Consider the following 18838-nt stretch of genomic DNA (forward strand, 5'->3'; position numbering starts at 1 on the left):
CCTCTAATTCCAAAGACAATGCATGTTTACTGTAAGAAATTTGGAAACTAGAAAAGCAAACAAAAAATACTAAAACCTTCTCTAACCTTACCACTTGGTGACAACCCTGTTAAGGAGGGTCTCGTACACATCAGCAAGTGTTCAATAAATATTCTAGAAACTGAATGGAATTATGTACTAATGGCCTCTTACATGCAAACTGAGAGTTGCTGTTCACAACAGTGTCTATTTTTTTAACATTTTTCTGAACATTTGCTCTCCTGAATTCTTGAACTTGCATCCCAGCATGATGCACCTAAAAAATCCAGCAAAAAATCCCACAGATTCTGCCTTCTGGTCCCCCAGTTTAGTAATTCATATTGCTGGATGGCCAACATTCAGAAGGCCTTTTCTTCTCTGCTTTGTATCCCCAAATCCAGCCCAGCGTGAGGCCTATGGTAGGTGTTCTATATATAAGTGTGTGTGTGAGTTTAATGATAACAGAATGAGTGCACGAGTACTGTCTTTGAAATTAACCACATCAGCACCATCAGCATTACATAAAGTCAAAAGTAAGATAGGGAATAATTTTCTCACGGAATAGCATAATAAAATTACCGTGCCTGGCAGTGTTCTCATCTTGGGCTCTGAAATATGCCACAAGTGCTAGAGTTTACTCTTCCTCAGGTAAGGCAGCTTCCTAGGTCTGTGTCCAAACAGATTTTCCAGTAAAGCGATATATGAACACATCCAAGATTCAGACCAAAAGACAATACTGCCTTAAGTATATAACAGCCTATAGGATCTTCAGAAAGAGACGAAGCAGTTTGTTCATGTTCATTTGCAGATAACTGAGGCAAAAACAGAACCTTGTTCCTAGCCCCCAGCCCTCAGCTCACAATATCAGAGACTCAGGCAAATCAAAGGCAGAGGCTGCCTTTAAGTTCCCATCACTGGACTCTGCTTTGTATTTTACCTCCCCACATTACTAAAGCGATGACAGAAAGGCCCCGCAGGCACTGTAAGAGATGCAAGGCATTTTGCAACTTTGTTGAACACTTGAAATAATTTCCAGATACTTGTTCTCCAAATGAGACAGACATTGTCCACCAAGATGCTGGGTGTCATGTTAGACAAGGTTGTGAGTTAGGAAGGAGGGGGAAGGATGCTTTCTGGTGTTAGGTCTAACCCAGGTGCTTCATAGGGAATTCAGGGGAGCAAGGCTGGACAAAGGGAACTAGAATCAGGACATGGGGGTTGTAGAAGTGTAGCTATCCCAAAGAGGAGCAGAGGAACAAGAGCCAGACACCTTGACTCTTCTTGTCTGGGGTGTTCATGGAATTGAGTTCATCTTCCTTTATGATCTAGCTGCTGCCCGAGAGTAGTTTTTCCTTCCTACCCTTTTTAAGCCAAACTGTTCAATGGGAAACATCAGGGACTAATGTCAAGGCCAAGAGGTCCCCACACAGATTGGAAGTTCTGGAACATTTCTAAGCAGTTTCCATTGTTCCATGCTCTGCTTGTCACTCCAACATCTCTGCAGTTGACTGAGACTCCCAGGAGAAGGGGCTACAGCTCCTTTCCTTACCCCGCCATGCTCAAACATCACCTCACTCCTCTACCCCAAAGGTGTTTAAGAATTCAGAGAATGTAACAAGAGCTCCTTAGATTAGGCAAGTGATTCTTTCCACAAATATTTACTGAGTACTTACCCTGACTCAGGTTTTGCTCTTCTTGGTGCTGGCAGTGCAACAGCAAGCAACACAAATCCCTGCACTCGTGGGGCTTATGATTTGTGCGGAGAGCCAGACAATAGCAAACACATATATAATATGTTAGATGGCAATAGGTACTGTGGACAAACTAGGGCAGAATAAGGCAAGACAAAAGGAGATGAAGGTGGGATGGGGCAGGGTGGTCAGGAAAGGCCCCTCTGATAAAGGACATTTGAGCAGAACCAAAAGAAAGTGGGAGAATAACCTGTGGGATATGTGGGGGGAGAATATTCTAGGCAGGGGAAATAGCAAATACAAAGGGCCAGGAGTCCAGGGTGAAGGTGGCTTGTTCGAGAAGCAGCAAGGAGGTCAGGATGCCTGGGACACGCTGAACACAGGAGGCTTTTGCAAACTTTCTACCCAGAGACAGATGGTGCGGCTTGGCCTGAGGCAGTAGTGGTAGAACTGGTTGGGACAGGGTCAGATTCATGAGATTTTGAGGGCAGAGCTGTCAAGATTTGCTAATAGATAGGAGAGTCGAGTATTAACAACTTGGAAGCAGTGGAAGGAAATTGAGAGCTTTTTATTTTATTCATTTTTTCTTTTTTAGGTGTATTAGTTTGAGATATCTTTTAGATATTCAAGTGGAAATGTAGAAAACGCAGTTGACTGTTGAGGTCTGGAATTTAGGGGAGATACTAATTTGGGCATCTGAGGTTGGGGAGATGAGGAGGCTTCAGCAGGGGATAACGAGGAGGAGCTGTCAGTGAGCAGGGATGAGAGAGGAGAGGGAGAGGTCTACTAGCACCAAGTGAGAAAATGTTGGAAGAAGGCGGTTGTGATGGGCTCTGTCCAAGCTTGAGGAGAGAGTAGGAGGAGGCCAGGGGAAGGGGCGATGCAGAGGTGAATAGTGACCCTGACTGGCGTTGTTGGTGGGGTCCAGGGAGGGAACTCCAGAGAAGAGATGGACTGATACAGAAGCAGTGGGATAAGATTGGCTCTAAATGGAAATGGGAGATGGGGTAGAAGCTGGAAGTGACATGGGGCTAAAGGAGTGTTTCTTCATCATGGGAAGTAAAAGTATTAGTTTTTCTTTCATCTCGTGTTCCTTTAATTATTAATTACATGAGGAATACATGTTTCTCGTAGCCCCATTAGAGAATACAAAGAAGAAAACAGGAAGAATAAATGTATTGAAGAAGCCTCTGATCCTACCATGAAGCCCTGTAAGCTCGGTAAACATTTTGGTGTGTAACCTTCTGGACCTATGCAATGCTATGCAGTGCAAGCTGTTTAGTAACTTACTTTTTAAATTTCACAATATAATTTGAATACTTTTTTATGTTGGTGCACATTTCCATCATCTTTATTCAGTGTCTGCACATTCCATTTAATGGAATATACCTAGATTTGCTTAGCCAATCTCTTATTAAATATTTAAATTGTTTTCTTCTTTTAACTACTAAAAAAACTTCTTTGTACTTACATCTCTGTGTACCTGTCCAATAATTTCCTTAGAACTGCTAGGTCTATGAACATTTTTAAAAGATATTTTATATATGGTAGATAATTCTAATGTCCTAACTGTAATGTCCTACATTTCCCAAGAGTATAAACAGTAATGTGATATCATGTTCTCCATGGCCCCTCTAGAACTGAAAATTAAAAGCCCTCAGGTTTTTTAATTCAGAAATTAAAATGGAACCAAAGATCAGAAGGTTTTAATAGTAGGAACGTTGAGGAAAAGAGAAACTTTGATGTATTGGCATAAGGCTTTGAGTATAAAGCTTTTATACAAACAAAGATTAAAAAAGGTGTTCAGATTGGGATGGCTGGGTGGCTCAGTCAGTTGAGCATCTGACTCTTGGTTTCAGCTCAGGTCATGATCTCATGGCTTTGTGGGCTTGAGCCCCACATCAGGCTCTCTGCTGGCAGCACAGAGCCTGCTTGGGATTCTCTCTCTCTCCCTTTCTCTCTGTCCCTCCCCCACTCATGCTGTCTCTATCTCTCTCAAGATAAATAAATAAACTTTAAAAAAAATTTTCAGATCAGATATTTTGAAGATTCTGAGAAAATAAAACTTAGTTTGAGTAAAGTTTTGTTAAAAGTTGTCAAGTATGCTCTTTCTCTGTGTCTTGTCATCATAGAATTCAGTCTTGGCTGACTCATTTATAAGTAACTTTTCTATGAGCTGCTAACTGCCATTGCTTATGATTATATAACCTTGTTTTGAGATTATGGTGCTTGTTTTCTTTTTGTAGGAAATTTTATCGACTTGTACTTTTGTTAAAACAAATCGATTTTTAATTTATTCAGCAACCGTATAATTGTTAACTCATGGAGTATGACTTCACATGATTGACCTTGTATTAATAAACCCAGTCGATGTAAAACTTGTTCTGATTCTCCTAGAAATAAGAAAAATGTCCCCCGTCTACATCCTGTAGAAACTTCTAATGTCTGTCATTTCTTTGGCTTGCACTTGGACAGTGGCTTCTTATAGATGGGTTTCCAAAGGGGTGTGTGTGTGTGTGTGTGTGTGTGTGTGTGTGTGTGTGTGTAGGGGACAGGAAACTCATCTGTTATCATTTCCCACTGGTTACCTCAATATCACTGCACCTTTTCCCACATACTGCTGTTGTTGTGGACTGGCCCTCTGTTTGCTGGTGAGGCCACTCTAGACAGGTTTCAGCAGATCTGTGCCTTCACTAGAGCCTGGACATGAGTTCCCAGCTCTACTCTGAAGGCCAGCAGAGTCATTTGGCATCTGGTCTCTGCAGGTATCACATAAGTCCTGCAGGTCAGACCCTGCTCCATGATAACCCACAAGCCCTACCTCTCTCCTAGTATTCTGGAAACCAATGAACCCAATCAGACATACTCTCCTCTTTTATCTTTGAAACACAAAATGCTTTCTCCATGCAGGACAATCCCCAGGCACTTGAAAATAAGGGCTCTTTGGAGCTGCCTTCCTAGTACTGAAGATTTCCTTCTCTCTTAATCTCTCTCTCTCTTTCTCTTTCTGTGTGTGTGTGTGTGTGTGTGGTGTGTGTGTGTGTGTGTGTGTGTGTGTGTGTGTGTGGCATTACTAAGGCATATAAAACCAATGTTAACTCCTATTTGTGGGGAGAAGGGGATAAAATCCCCTTTTGTCTCTTTCCAAAAGTCTAGAGTAAGGAGGAAAAAACAAAAATGCAAAAATTAATATAACAATAACTCCTCTTGTTGCGTATTAATCCGTGCCAGATTCAAAATCAGGTCACATCTGGATTCCAAAACGGAAATAAATATGAGCCAGAAAAAAATAGTGGGGTGGTGGGGTGGAGGCATTTATGCTAATAGCAACTGCATTCCTAAGGGGAGAAGGCAGGGGCCTATTGCATGTCTAAATGCCCAAAGATCTAGACTCCTAGATTCTAAAAAGTGGAGGGAATCATTGAGACTTGAACTCCCTTCTAATTAAGCAATCTCTTTCAGGATATCTCTTGCAAATGATGACCTTGTCTCAGACTACACGTGCACAGCAGGAAAGAGCCTGCTTCTTTTGGAGGTGGTTCATTCCATCCCTGGACAGTTCTAACAGCTTTTAAAGTTCTTCCTTATCTTAAATCAAAAACATTCTATAGTTTGTCCTTTAGCCTTAGTTTTGCTTTTTAGGAGTAATGTGGGATAGGGCAGTGCAGCATTCAAACATTTAGAGCCAGCTTTTACACTCCCCCACCTGGTTCCTTGAGTTCCCCAATGTCCGCAGCTGGAGCTGCTGGCTTCCCCTCACTGCAGGTCAGTCAGGGTGATACACGAGCGCATGCCCCATTTAATCCTGGGAACCACCCTATTAGGTAGGTACTATTTTTATTCCCATTTTACAGGTGAGGAAATTGAGATCACATAGCTAGATCCTGCAGAGCTGGGATTTAAACCCAGGCATTCTGGCTCTACAGTTCACATGCTTCATCACTAAGCCAGTGGTCCTCAAACTTGAGCACGCATTAGAATCACAGGGGGTCTGTCCACACATAGATTGCCAGATGTTTCTAATGAATTCAACAGGCCTTGACTTGGCCCAAGTATGTGCATTTCTAACAGGTACCTAGGTGATGTTGGTGCTGGTAGTCTGAAAACTACATTTTGAGGACCACTAGTTGGTGCTAACTAAATCTTACTCTTGATCTGCATTTTTGAGTTCTCTCATTTGTTGCCCACACGGCACCCCAATGCCTCAGGAACTGGACAGCTCTTTCTAAGTTCCAGAGTATGACTGGGCTCCCACTCTTTGCTCTGAGATAACCCTGATACTACCAGTTTTCCCGAATCTCTGCCTGTTGTCATCATCTTCAAGGTGTTCCTGTTCTCCATCTTCCTTCCTGAGCCTCCAGCTGCTAGAAATCTCTGCAATTGCAGCCACTTGATGGTGGGTTTATCTTGTCTGTGGACTCCGCTCTGTCCTGTCTGAATACTGACCAAGCTGTGGCTATGAGAGCCATCATCCCTTAAATCTTCTCTGACCTAGAACAATCAACATGGGTCACATGTTCGCAGGTAACATGGTCTTCAAATCTGTCACTGTTCAGCTGACCCTCCTCTGACCTCTCTCTAGGCCATCAATACTCATTTAGTGCACAGAGCTTAAAACTAGACATGGTGCTCCATATGAGGTCTGGCCACAATTCACTGGCACCATCACTTCATTTCTTTCTGACTTTTATATTCTATTAATACTGCCTGTGATCGCATCAGTTTACCCTTGTGGCACATATTGACTTTGGACCCAAGACTTCCGAATATTTTCAACTAGACCATTCTCAGACCCATCTTCCCTCCATTTTATGCTTCTATAAAATCTTCTTACTTTGACAGAGGGCTTTTCAGTTACTCATGTTAACTTTCATCTGGTGTGTTTTTATATTGTTCCAGTCAATGGATTGTTTTTTCTTTTTGAATAAATCTCTATTATTTTTTCCTTATTTTGAAAGGAATACTTCTTCATTACCAAAAAAAGTCATAAGATATAAACAAAAATAAGAACACTAAAAATTTTATTATGCTACTCACCCAAAGTTAATCATTATGAATACCTTGGTGCATATCTGTCCACACCCTTGATAAACATCTTTCAAAAATGTCCATACATTTCTGTACATAAATGATCCATAGACATTATTTTTAGACTCACTATAAATCCAGTATATTTTGTATTCCTTCTAGTTCTGTAAGCCACAAAGTGACTTCTGTGCTTCGTTGATAAAATGTTGTGTAGGATGAGCAAGAACAGGTTCCTGCCACGTAGCCCCAGATTCTGCCCTCCAGAAGGCTACTGATTCATCATTCAAAATTCATTGGATAGCAGTTTTTAGCCAGTTGGAAATCCACATGTTAGTGTCCTTTAGTCCAGTTCTCCATCTTATACTGATAAATAGCATGAGAGGCTTCACCTGTTTCAGTTGTGATGAACATTGTACTACCTGCAAATGTAATCTGTCTGGTAATTCCTAAATAACCAGGGTTCACATTAAGTTGACAATTGTAGTTTCCAAAGCCCAAATTATACTACTCTCCCTCCTTTCAGGAATATAGTCATTTTTCCATTTCCAATTTTTCAAGCACCTTTTCCATTCTTTTTGATTTTCCAAAAATTACTGTCAGTAATTCTGTAATTTCTTTGGTTGGTTCTCTCAACACCTTGGGAGAGAATTCATCCAGGTCTGAAGAATGAAGTCTTTAACAGAGGCTTCATGTTCCCTTACTATCTCAGCTCCTATCTTGGACTTCAGTCACCTCTTAACCATTGTTTGTTCCACACTTTCAGCTTTGAAGATCTTTCACTTTCATAGAGAAGATGGAAGCAAGAGTTGTGAGGAAGTTCTCCACTCCCCAAACCTCTTCACCACCATCATTTGTTAGAACATCAGACTCAGTACACTGTTCTGGTCATGTTGCTCTGGTCATATCCAACAAAAGACCCTTTTGATGCCTCCTGATTTTTTCCATTGTTTGATTCATTTTTTTTCTTGGCTCCAGCCTTCCAGCTATAATTCTAACTCTTTTATACCAACCTTTCTTTTTCCCCTTAGTAATATACTATTCTCTGACCCTGTGTGTGTGTGTGTGTGTGTGTGTGTGTGTGTGTGTGTGATCTTTCACAATCATATTTCATTGAAGTGGCCCATTATGCACTCATTTGCTTCCTTACATTCCTCTCTCTTTTCTTTTGTACCAGGTCATTTTTTAAAATCATATTTTCAGATTTGTTGTTTTGGTAGAGTCATAAGCCACTTACATATAGATTTGGAGCTATATCAACATACCTGTCTCTTCTTTGAGTTTTTGAAATATCACATATGCCTTACTATTCCCTCTGTTTTACTCTGGGTTACCACAAAGATGATATGGAGAGTCATATTCAATAAGGGGTATATGGATGTCAGACTTAACACGGCTATTAGCTTAGTAGCTGTAGAAATAGATGGTGGCTAAGTTAAACAAAAATGGAACTTGTTGGGAGAGTTGAAGGTTGAAACTGATGAGAAGATTTGGAACCAGGCTGTGAAACAGACAGAACCAAGGTGGTTCCAAGAGTTCACTCAGCAGGAATTATTCTCTCCGTGTGTCAATCTACTTAAGACCAAAAATTTTAGGAGAGACAGTGTATCTGACTGGCCTAACTATGTCTAACACCTATCCCTTAGCTAGGAGCAGGCAGGAAACCCTGACTGACATATGCAATAAGGCTGTACTCAGTTGTGGGGGGTTGGGGGGGGGGATGTAATCACTCCATAGGGAATCAGGATGCATTTACCTGTAGTGGGATGAATAGAACTCTCGAGAACAGCAAATGCCCACTAGTTACTATTTCCCAAGGTGGACCTCACTTCTGCTTTACCAATACATTCTACCTTTTTTTCTTAGAATTAAGCATTAGTCAGTATTGGCTTTACTGATCCATCTGCTTCTGAAAAAAAATGGTGTTGTTAACAAGGGGTATTAGGAATTTATGAGATGCTCTGCTTTTAGCAGCAGAAGACTTCCCACAGGTATCTGAATAGTGTAAGTCTCAGGAATACCGGTAATCTCTGTGCCAATTTTAATAATACATCTGAGATTCTATTTACCTTGTGATCCCAAATCTTTTAGAAGAGTTATGCACAAACAAATGCACTTATCTCATATTAAAATATTGAATTACTCAAACAATCATGTTTTGAGCTTATCGGACATTGGGGATCATAAATATTGTTCCTGAACCTTTCCCATTATTTCTTTTTGAAAATTATGAGCTGTCTCCTCAATAACATTAATAACTCCTCCATGAGAGTGCTGACTCTGGACTTCCTGCTACTCTGTTTCATCTTTCTTACTCATACCTAGTATACCATTTATAATATTTGATATTATAGTTTTTCTTAGACTTTTCCTCCATTCCCATCATTTCAGGAATGTAATTTATCTTTATCCTATTAAATGTGTTCCTTCAAAGCTCCACAAGTGGTCCTCAACTTTTGCCAGGAATTTATGCCAGCCATGTAGCTAGCTGGTCATTTCTCAGGACCATCTTCCTTTAAAGACAGAATCTTCAACAAGGAGGGATAAAAAAATTATTGTGATGCCTATCTAGAATCAGAGATATGATGAGGCCCCTGGGTGGCTCAGGTCATGATCTCGTGGTTCATGGGTTTGAGCCCTGCTTTGGGCTCTGTGCTGACATCTCAGAGCTTGGAGTCTGCTTCAGATTCTGTCTCTCTCTCTCTCTTTCTCCCTCTCACGCCTGTGTGCTCTTTCTGTCCTTCCTCTGCTCATGCTCTGTCTCTCTCTCTCAAGAATAAATAAACATTAAAAAAAAATTTAGAATCAGATATATGAACGTTTCTTCTAATTTTACCATTTGCTCCCATGTGGTAGTTGACTGAAGGGAGACTTCCCTTGTCAAACGTTGTTCAAAACAGACAACTCAGTTCTAAAGGGACCAGGACAGGCTAGGTACAGTCATCTCCTTATCCCTCACTGTGGCTAAGCTCCACAAAGCACACCTTCCACATAGCAAATTGTTGGGCATATGGATGTTGGAGGAGTAAGAGCAATTCTTAGAACCATTGATTCAAAGACAAAGTCTTTGGAGGTGGTGATAGTGGTTGGAAATACAAGATTAAGGAGAAACATGGTAAATAGAAAAGAACAAAATTCCTGATGTTTTTCTGTAAATGAAGTTTCTCCTATTATCCTGGAGATCTCCCCTGCTTAACAAATCAGAATGACAGTAGAACTGGGAGATTATTTTTTAAAACTTCTGACTTCCAGGGACTATATTTGAAATTAAAGCAGGACACACAAATAATCCTAAATATCATACACAGGTGTTATCAACCCCCAAAAGGCTTGGAGTTATCAACACCAAAAAGACTTATAGAAGTTGGTGACTCTTAAACCACAGCTACCTCGAGGAGTTGAGAGCCCCATTCGAAGTTTACATTGGAACCTGTCAATGGGATGCCCTTTTAGTTTCAGAGACATACTAATCTGGAAATTTGAAACTTCCCCATGACTCAGTTTCCCTTCCTTTCACCTGTCTTTAATGAAGTGACAGTATTTGACAATGGCCAAGCAAGCAGCCACGGATGGTTCCCAGGCTCTGGCACTTACTAGGCAAAGGAGTTTCTGGGGTACTTGCATGTGAGGGAGCTGATGACAAACTAACATCTGTATAAGAGAATGCTAAGAGTCAAACAGGGGAAGCCAAGTTCATGGTCCAGGGATTCAAGAACAGAAGAAAAGAGGAGAAAAGGCGAGAGGAAGGAAAGGTCATTTTGCCCTGTGTGAGACCGGGAAACGAGCTCTCTCATATGACTGACTGACTCCCTAGGGTGTGGGTAGGGCAGCCTGGGTTGAAGGCACTGTATAGAGTGAATAAGAGGCCCCGGTTTTACACAATCATCCTTCATTCTCTTAACCTACTGGCAAAGTACAAATCTAGAGGCTTTCTCCCAGAATGCTCCCCTCAGTGATTAGAAGCTGAAAAGGCAGAGGGATGGTTTGTTGTACAGTGTATCTAAACCAGCAGCCACTCCTGAACATCCATGTAGGATGGTCTTGGGAATGAAAACGTTGTCGGTAGAAGGGGCTAGGAGGCCTAACTGAAGCTAGATTTAGTTGGATTGCACATTTATTTGGGGGCAGCTCTGAAGTTGATGGAAATGGGGGCGGTGGCTGTGGAAAGGCGAGACTCCTCAAACCACTTCTTGGCACCATTTCCTTCCACAACTAAATTAGTTTACTGATGATTAAGGCATGTTGTGAAAGATGCAGAGAAGGGTGGGGAAGATGTTTGCAGGGGCTGTGATGGTGGTGGAGGACAGAGCACATAAAGATACGGCCTGACTCCAGCAATTTAATATATACCAGTGATTGCAAGGGAATACAATTCAGAGTTCCAGGCTGTATTCCCATTTCATCCATGCAAATAGGGAAATAATGAAAAGAAGGGTGAAGGAAAAAGATATAATAGGAATGAGATTATTTAGCTCCATCAAGGAAAAGGGAGCAAAAGCATTAATCTCTAAGTTTAAAAAGGATACTTGGGGGGCGCCTGGGTGGCGCAGTCGGTTGAGCGTCCGACTTCAGCCAGGTCACGATCTCACGGTCTGTGAGTTCGAGCCCCGCGTCGGGCTCTGGGCTGACGGCTCAGAGCCTAGAGCCTGTTTCCGATTCTGTGTCTCCCTCTTTCTCTGTCCCTCCCCCGTTCATGCTCTGTCTCTCTCTGTCCCAAAAATAAATTAAAAAATTAAAAAAAAATAAATAAAAAGGATACTTGGTAAATAATAAGCATATATTCTCCATGCCCAGAGTAGACATAACGAAAGAAAACGGACCACAGCCACAGCCAGAGGGGACATTGATCTGGGTAGTAGAATTTTCTCCTCACTAGGTCTCTGGAACAGAAAAGATGCCCTTGTTCTGATATGGCTTAGTTGTAGCCCCACCCCTCAGCACTGTTCTCACTGCCTCAGGCGTGGTAAGCACAGCCCATCTTTTCAAGATGCGCCCTGCCCCAGACTCTGCCCGACATGTTGACCATAACTGACATGCAGACCACAAACTCATGAGAGGACCATCAGCCAGAATAACCCAGATTAGCTGCTCCTGAATTCTAGACTTAGAAGATGATAATGCTTATTGTTGCTTTGAGCTGCGAAGTTTGGGAATAATTCATTACAGTAAATAACCAATATTTTAACAACCTGAGGAACAGAAAGGGCAGAGCCAAGTTTGGGCCTAGGAAGCAGTTGAGCTGTGATCACCTCAGTCAACCTTATGAGAGTTTCTGAAGCTGGCATGACCCTTTAGAGTCATATGTATTCACACAGATCAAAATGTAGAACTACACCCTAGAGTTGGAATTGCTGATAGCCAGGCTTCTCATTCGTTGGCGGGCACTGATCTGTAGTTGCTTGGCCCTTTATGCTCTATCTCTCTACCCCTGGTTCTCACCTAAATGCCGGAACCTTTCTCCCCTATATACTGCCTGGAGATCCTACTGCACTCCTCACACAAAGGGCACTTTATGTGAGCTTGGAGAACATACCTGAAAACATTATGGGTGAGTTATATCAAGACATTAATAGAGACCTATCTCAACAAGTCCCCCACCATGTCCTGCACAGACTCTCAGGTTAATACAAGGTTCTCAAACACTTATTGTGATGGGACACTGTGAGAGACTCAAAAGAACTAAGACTCGGTCTTTACTCTTCAGGAACTGAAAATCAAGTCTACCCGCTAACTGGGACCCACAGGAGCTGAATCCTATCAGCTAGTTTTTCTTCCTCACTGATACAGCTCTAGTTACCAGGGGAAGGAACTGTCTGAGGTCACTGAAGCTGTGAAGACACTCTTTAGTAGTCTTCCCTCCCTCCCACCACTGCCCTGTCTCCTTCCTTCCCTTTCTCCCACCCCCACCCCCAACACAGTTTGTGATAAAGGAGAATTACGCCATTATGAACAGAAGGTATTGGCTGAATGACTTGGGTTTCCCATTATCTTCATTTAATTCTTTAATCCAGAGTGGGTATTTTCATTTGTTTTGTTAAAATGCACGTATGTATTGCCATACATCTAGTACTTCAGTGGCTTTCAAACTATTTTGACAATGACCAATAGTAAGAAAAAACATTTACCTTGTAATCTATCCAAGTATCCATCTATCTATATATATCTTTCTTTAAAAATATCACCAAAAGCATGTGGCCCTATATGCGCAATATTCTGGAATAGATCTTTTCTATTCTAGTCTATTTCTTTTTGTAAAAATACTGGTCTTAACCCACTTGATTTCATGAACCATTAATGGGTCACGACATGTAGTTTGAAAAACACTGCTGTCTTCTGCCATACCACAGGCCTGGCCTCAAATTCAGGTGTTGGCCTTGTGTAATACAAACCTTAAAAGCCAGTGCTGTCTGCTTGCTAAATTGTTCTTCCTTTAGAAGTTAAAAGTTATCCTCGCTAAATGTACTGGAAGCAACATAAATCTGAGACTTTCTCAGAAGTTGGCATTAATGGGCTGTAATTTGGTGCCAGCACTGGGAATATCAGTAAGTGCACCTGGCTCTGTCATTCTGCTTGATTGTCTGTCACAGTTGGGGAGGTACTTTCCCTCCAGATGCCCTTTGATGCAGCTCCCTTGAAAAGAATGCAAATTCTAGTCAACTCTGGCCAAGACTCCGATGGCCCTGGAGCTGATTGGATTACATGGCAAAGAGGCATGTGTGTCTGTCACTGGGAAGAGTGATGTGTTGTATGGGGAAACCAGGGGAGAAGGCAAGGAAAGGAGGGCAGGTATGGGAGAATTCTCCCTAACCTTATGCCAGCACTCCCAAAGCAGTAGTAATGATCCCACATTTGTGTTCAGTTCAGTCACGGAGGATGAGGGAGAGAAGCCGACACGATCTGCAAGTCAAACTGTGTGTCAGGCCCTTCTGTGGGCACATTTCCATATGGTCACTGTAGTAAGGAGCTGACGTGTATCAAGTGCTTATTTTGCTTTAGGCGTTTATGTGCATTATCCCTTTTTAATCTCACAATTCTTCGAGGCAGAGGCTATGTGAATCTCAATTCTGTAGGTGAGAAAACTGCAGCTTAGGGAGGGAGAATAATTTCCCCTAGGTGACACTGCCAGTATAAGAGGGAACCATGACTGGATCCCAGAGCTTCCCGAGCCCGGAGCTTGTGCTTGTCACCACCACTCTACATCGTCTCCATCGGGTAGATAGGAAACTGGCTCAGAAAGGTTGTGTCCAAGGTCACACAGCTAACAGGTGGCAGAGCCAGGATTCATGTGGAGTCTGTACTGACACCATGTTCTTTGACTAGAACCACTCAGCGCTGCCATATCCCAAGCCCACAATGACCTGGAGTAATTGAAGGGGAAATGTGGTTCTTCCAGGAATGTCAGCTTGAATAGGGCAGAGTGAAATAATCACAGGGCTGCTATTGAGAGACGTGTACTCTAGTGTGGATTCTCTACAAGCTTACTGGGGGTGGAGGGTGAGGAGGGCAATGTCTCAGATAAATCATCCTGCATCTTCAGACAACTAACAGTAATAATTCAATCTCCTGGACACGTCTGAGCTCCCTAAGGATCAGACTTAAAGATGGGAAGGCTTTGAAAATTTTTTAGTTTGGTAGAAAGACTCGACTCTTAAAATTCCTTCTTAAACCATGCACCTTATGAGAGGCCAAGAGAAATGTTATATTCTTCATTGCTTAGATAAATAGAAACAAACTCCTGGAGGGCAGGACCATGCTGCATGGTACTTCTACTTAGCACTCAAGTCTTTCTCCACTGTTACCTTGTAAAGCCCCAGAAAAGAAATTTCTAGTGCCAGGGAAGATATTTAAAATTGGGGTGGAGGGAGGGAAGTGGCAACCCCTACCAATACCACTGGAGGCATTTAAGCAACAATTGTAATAGTTGTTAATATTATCTATATATGCGTATAATATTATATATAATGAATTAATATTACATATAATTAATTAACATAAGTAGAATTCTAGAATCATTATCTCAACAGGAACTTAATTATTCTGCTTATAATTTGGAAACTTTCCATATATTGGATGTATTGTTGTTTATTAGGGTCCTCATATCCATGCCCTTTATATATAATGGCCTCACAAGCTTATTTAGGACAGTGACTGTGTCTGTAATGCTCATTCTGGTGAGCACAGTGCCTGCCACATAGCAGGTGCTCAATAAATATTCACCGAATGATTGAAGTTGTTGATATCCTCCCTCTTTTTTAGTTCAAATGGGAAAATAATGGTTGACAAATACCACAGACCCATTTTTAATTTAAGAGTGAGGATCAAGGTTTTGATGAACGAACACTGTTCCATAGTCTTACAGGCTCAGTGGAGGCTTTTATCACTAAACTTAACTGACATTAGTACTAAACTAGCCACATTGGTTCTTGCTCTCCAAACAAACAAATGTCTCGTAGAGATTTTTTGGTTTGGGCGAAGTTTTTACAGTTTAAAATTTGCAACCCTGGACAAGAATATAGTTCCCAGCAACTTGCATCATGGCTGGATGTATGTTCCTCCCACTCCTGCTGTGTGCGTGTGCGTCACCACCCTCCCTGCCCCCACCGAAATGGAAGATGCATTTCTCCCTACTGTTTACAGACAAGTCCCAGGAAAGACCAACCTCAGTCTCTTTGGTACAAGTTTTACAAGGGCCACCCAAAGGTACAGCCAGCTGACTCTAGCTGTTAGGACATCTGACAACTCAGGGTCAAGGGAAAATAGGATCTGAGGCCAAAAAAGAAAATAGACTGGTAAACTGGAGTAAAACAACTGGAATAAAGACTTCCTTTCAAAATTCAAACAGAGTCCTCACCCTTTGAAGGATAGGAGGTACAAAACAATGGCAAGACAACAGGAATAAAAGCCACATAAATCACTGGGCTTTTCAGTTTCTATTTACAAAGAAAAAGCTCCGGGTCATCCTTTATTTTCTGTGTTTATATTCATGAGAAAGAAAAAAAAAAAAAAAAACAAGGAGACTATAAAACTGAATATGGATCTCAGCATTACCAGCTGAACAGATGAAGGAATTTAAATGTGTTAATTTAAAAATTATGATCACAATGAAATACCGCTTCATACTCATTAGAATGACTGTTATCCAAAAAATGGAAAATAACTAGTGTTGGAGAGGATGTGGAGAAATTGGAACCTTTGTGCATTGCTGATGGGAATGTAAACTGGTGCAGCTATTGTGGAAAACAGTCTGTCAGTCCCTCAAAAAGTTAAACATAGAATTAGCATATGACCCAGCAATTCCACTTTTAAGTATATACCCCAAAGAATTAAAAGTAGGGACTCAGGTAGATCTTTCCACCCACTGTTCCTGGCAGCATTGTTCTCAACAGCCAAAAGGTAAAAACAACACAGCTAACTGCTCATTACAAGACAGGTGAATGGATAAATGAAATGTGGTCTATTCTATACGTTCAATGGAATACTATTTAGCCTTAAAAAGGAATGAAGTTTTGACACATGCTACAAAATGGACGAACCTTGAAAATATTAATGCTGCATAAAATAAGCCGGACACAAAGGGCAAATATTGTATAATTCCACTTATATGATGGCATCTAGAGTAGTCAAATTCATGGATCCAGAAAGCAGAATGTAGGTTACCAGGGGCTAGGAGTATGGACAGTGGAGAGTTAGTGTTTAGTGGGTACAGAGCTTCTGTATGAAACATTTCTGGAAATAGATAAGTGGTGATAGGTATGAATGAACTTCATGCCACTGAATTACACACTTTAAAATCATTAAAATGGTCATGTCTATGTTATGTATATTTTATCACAATAAAAAGAATATGTCGTCAAACCTGTGAACCGATTCATTACACTTGCAGTGTCATATCAATGTTACCACCAGCTCCTACCACCTCCCAGTGAATAGGGCTTGCGTAGCACAGAGGCAGAGGAAGTGGGAGCTGCCAGTGTTCACCAGCTGCTCAGCTGGCCTTGAACCGCTCTCCTCCACCAGGAACCAGGGGAGATGGGAGCTGCTGCTTGGCTTCCAAGTCCCCTGGAATAGCACAGGCTGTGGGGAAAGGAGGCGTTGCACTCACCAGCTGCCCCACCCCATTCCTCCTTACCAAGCAGGGGCTTGGTGGGGGGACCCCTTTCTGGCCACCCACCTGTAGGTTTGCACAGAGCTAGGGAAATGGGAATTGCTGTTTGGCCGTCAAGGTTACCTCAGCCTGCCACAACATGGATCTGGGTAGGTGGGATGGGTGCAGCCAGCCTTCCGCTGTTCCTACTGAGTTCCTGTAGGTTTTGATGAAAAACTATTTCGTAAATTGTTGTCAGCCCTTTGATCAATCTCCAGAGATTTTGTATGATTGTCTTTGCTAATTTTTACTAGCTTAATACATGTCTCTCCAGGGATGAGGTTTCACTGGGATCCCTGCACCACCATTCTGGAAGCCGCGCCTTCTCTGTAGAGCTTCAACTAACCATAATGGAAACATACATATTTTCGAACAGCAGCATTTTGTACAGGTCACTTTGAAGGATCTTCCTTCGTGTGTCAGTCTTCTACCTTTCTTACAGTATCCCAAGGAGAAACAGAGATAGTGATCACATCCAATCTCAGGTTTGTCTAGAAACTTGGAGATGATGTGGTGGTGGCCAAGCCCTTTGCTCAGAGAGCTAACGGTCTGAATAAGAAGCATGATTTGATTAGATAAACCTGAGATCAAAAGTGAAGTGTCCCTGCAGGAAGGTAAGGGGATTAACAGTGTGGAGGCATGCAGAGCTTTTGGAAAGACAAGCCCTTTGAAATCCACACAATCATCTGCGTCTCAGATAGGGGCTTTGAGTGACTTCTGAGGGGATTAGACCCTGTCCGTGGTGTTTGCTTCATAGAGATGCATCATTATTCTCAATGATGTTTATTGAATGTCCCCTCAGAGGCTGGCATTGTAATTATCCGTTTCTGAGTCTCTGCATAGCCTTGCTTTGATTTTGCTTTTTTTTTCCTTTAAAGACTTTGCTATTGCTGGGGATTTAATATTTCTCTTATTTTCTGTTGGTTTTTAAGGAGAAGAGGCAGTTGACTCAATGCTCTGTATATACAGTCTTGTAAAACCACAGCTGAAGATTTTAAGTATTATCCTGCTTCGGATAACCTGCCACTGTACAAGAAGCTGTTTTCTTTGCTAGACTTGCTACAGGTTGGAAGGGAAGCTGTCCTTCAACAGTGGCAAATGACACAGCTATCATTTCTGCAGGTCCAGAATGATTAATAGGTTTTGCCTCATCCATCCCCTCTTCTGACAAGGTTGGAGAACAGTTTCATTATTACTACTTTCTGGAAGAAGAAACAAAATTATTTGCCAGCATGCTTAAAATGATGAATTGCTAAAATGAAAGAAGTATCTTTATAATCCTTTTAGATGTCTCTTAATGTAGCTCTTCATTTTCCTTCCAAAGACCATTTGTTTATTAAGATCTGCCATGTGAAAACTCGCAATGCGTATTTCAAACATCAGTTTAAAATGATTCTTCAGGTGCAATGCCAGTAACTTTAATAGCCCCCTTTGCAATGCTTCTGTGATCTCCCCGGCACGTCCTTCGAAGCTCCCTCCTGTCTCCCCTTCCCTACCCAAGTGCATTCTGAATAACAAAGAGTTTCTGGCTGGACTTACTGTTTGGGTCAAGTTCAGAGAGTGTCCTTGTGTTTCTTTCATCATCTAATAAAGATGGGGGGTGGTGTGGGCAGTGGTCAGGGAAAGCACGTCGTAGAGAGGAAAGGCAAATGGAGATTTTTGATTCAAAGACTGTGGCCCCATCACTTTCTCTTACATAAAAATTGTATTCATCCCACACTTCCTACTGCAAATCACTCTGGTACGACGTGACAATGCAGCAGATACCCAAGGACTTTTCCCACATCACACTACAAACACAGTCACCCTCTCTGGGGAACCTAAGAGAAACTTTTGGGCTTCCACTTCCCCTCCATTTGTTTGAAGGATCAAGAGAACACAGTTCCATTTTCAACAAAAATTAAAAAGGAAAATCATGAAAAGAGCCAGCCTCCTCTTTTTTTCTCTCTCTTAATATATT

The 18838-nt window shown here is 41.8% G+C and overlaps 1 protein-coding gene across 3 annotated transcripts in view; it reads left to right on the plus strand.

Annotated features, from left to right (window-relative positions):
* The window catches only part of PTCD2 (pentatricopeptide repeat domain 2), a 120121-nt gene that overhangs the window by 87589 nt on the left and 13694 nt on the right, over positions 1 to 18838 (plus strand). The window lies entirely within an intron of this gene.

This window comes from Panthera tigris, chromosome A1 (assembly GCF_018350195.1).
Source record: "Panthera tigris isolate Pti1 chromosome A1, P.tigris_Pti1_mat1.1, whole genome shotgun sequence".
Lineage (NCBI taxonomy): Eukaryota > Metazoa > Chordata > Mammalia > Carnivora > Felidae > Panthera > Panthera tigris.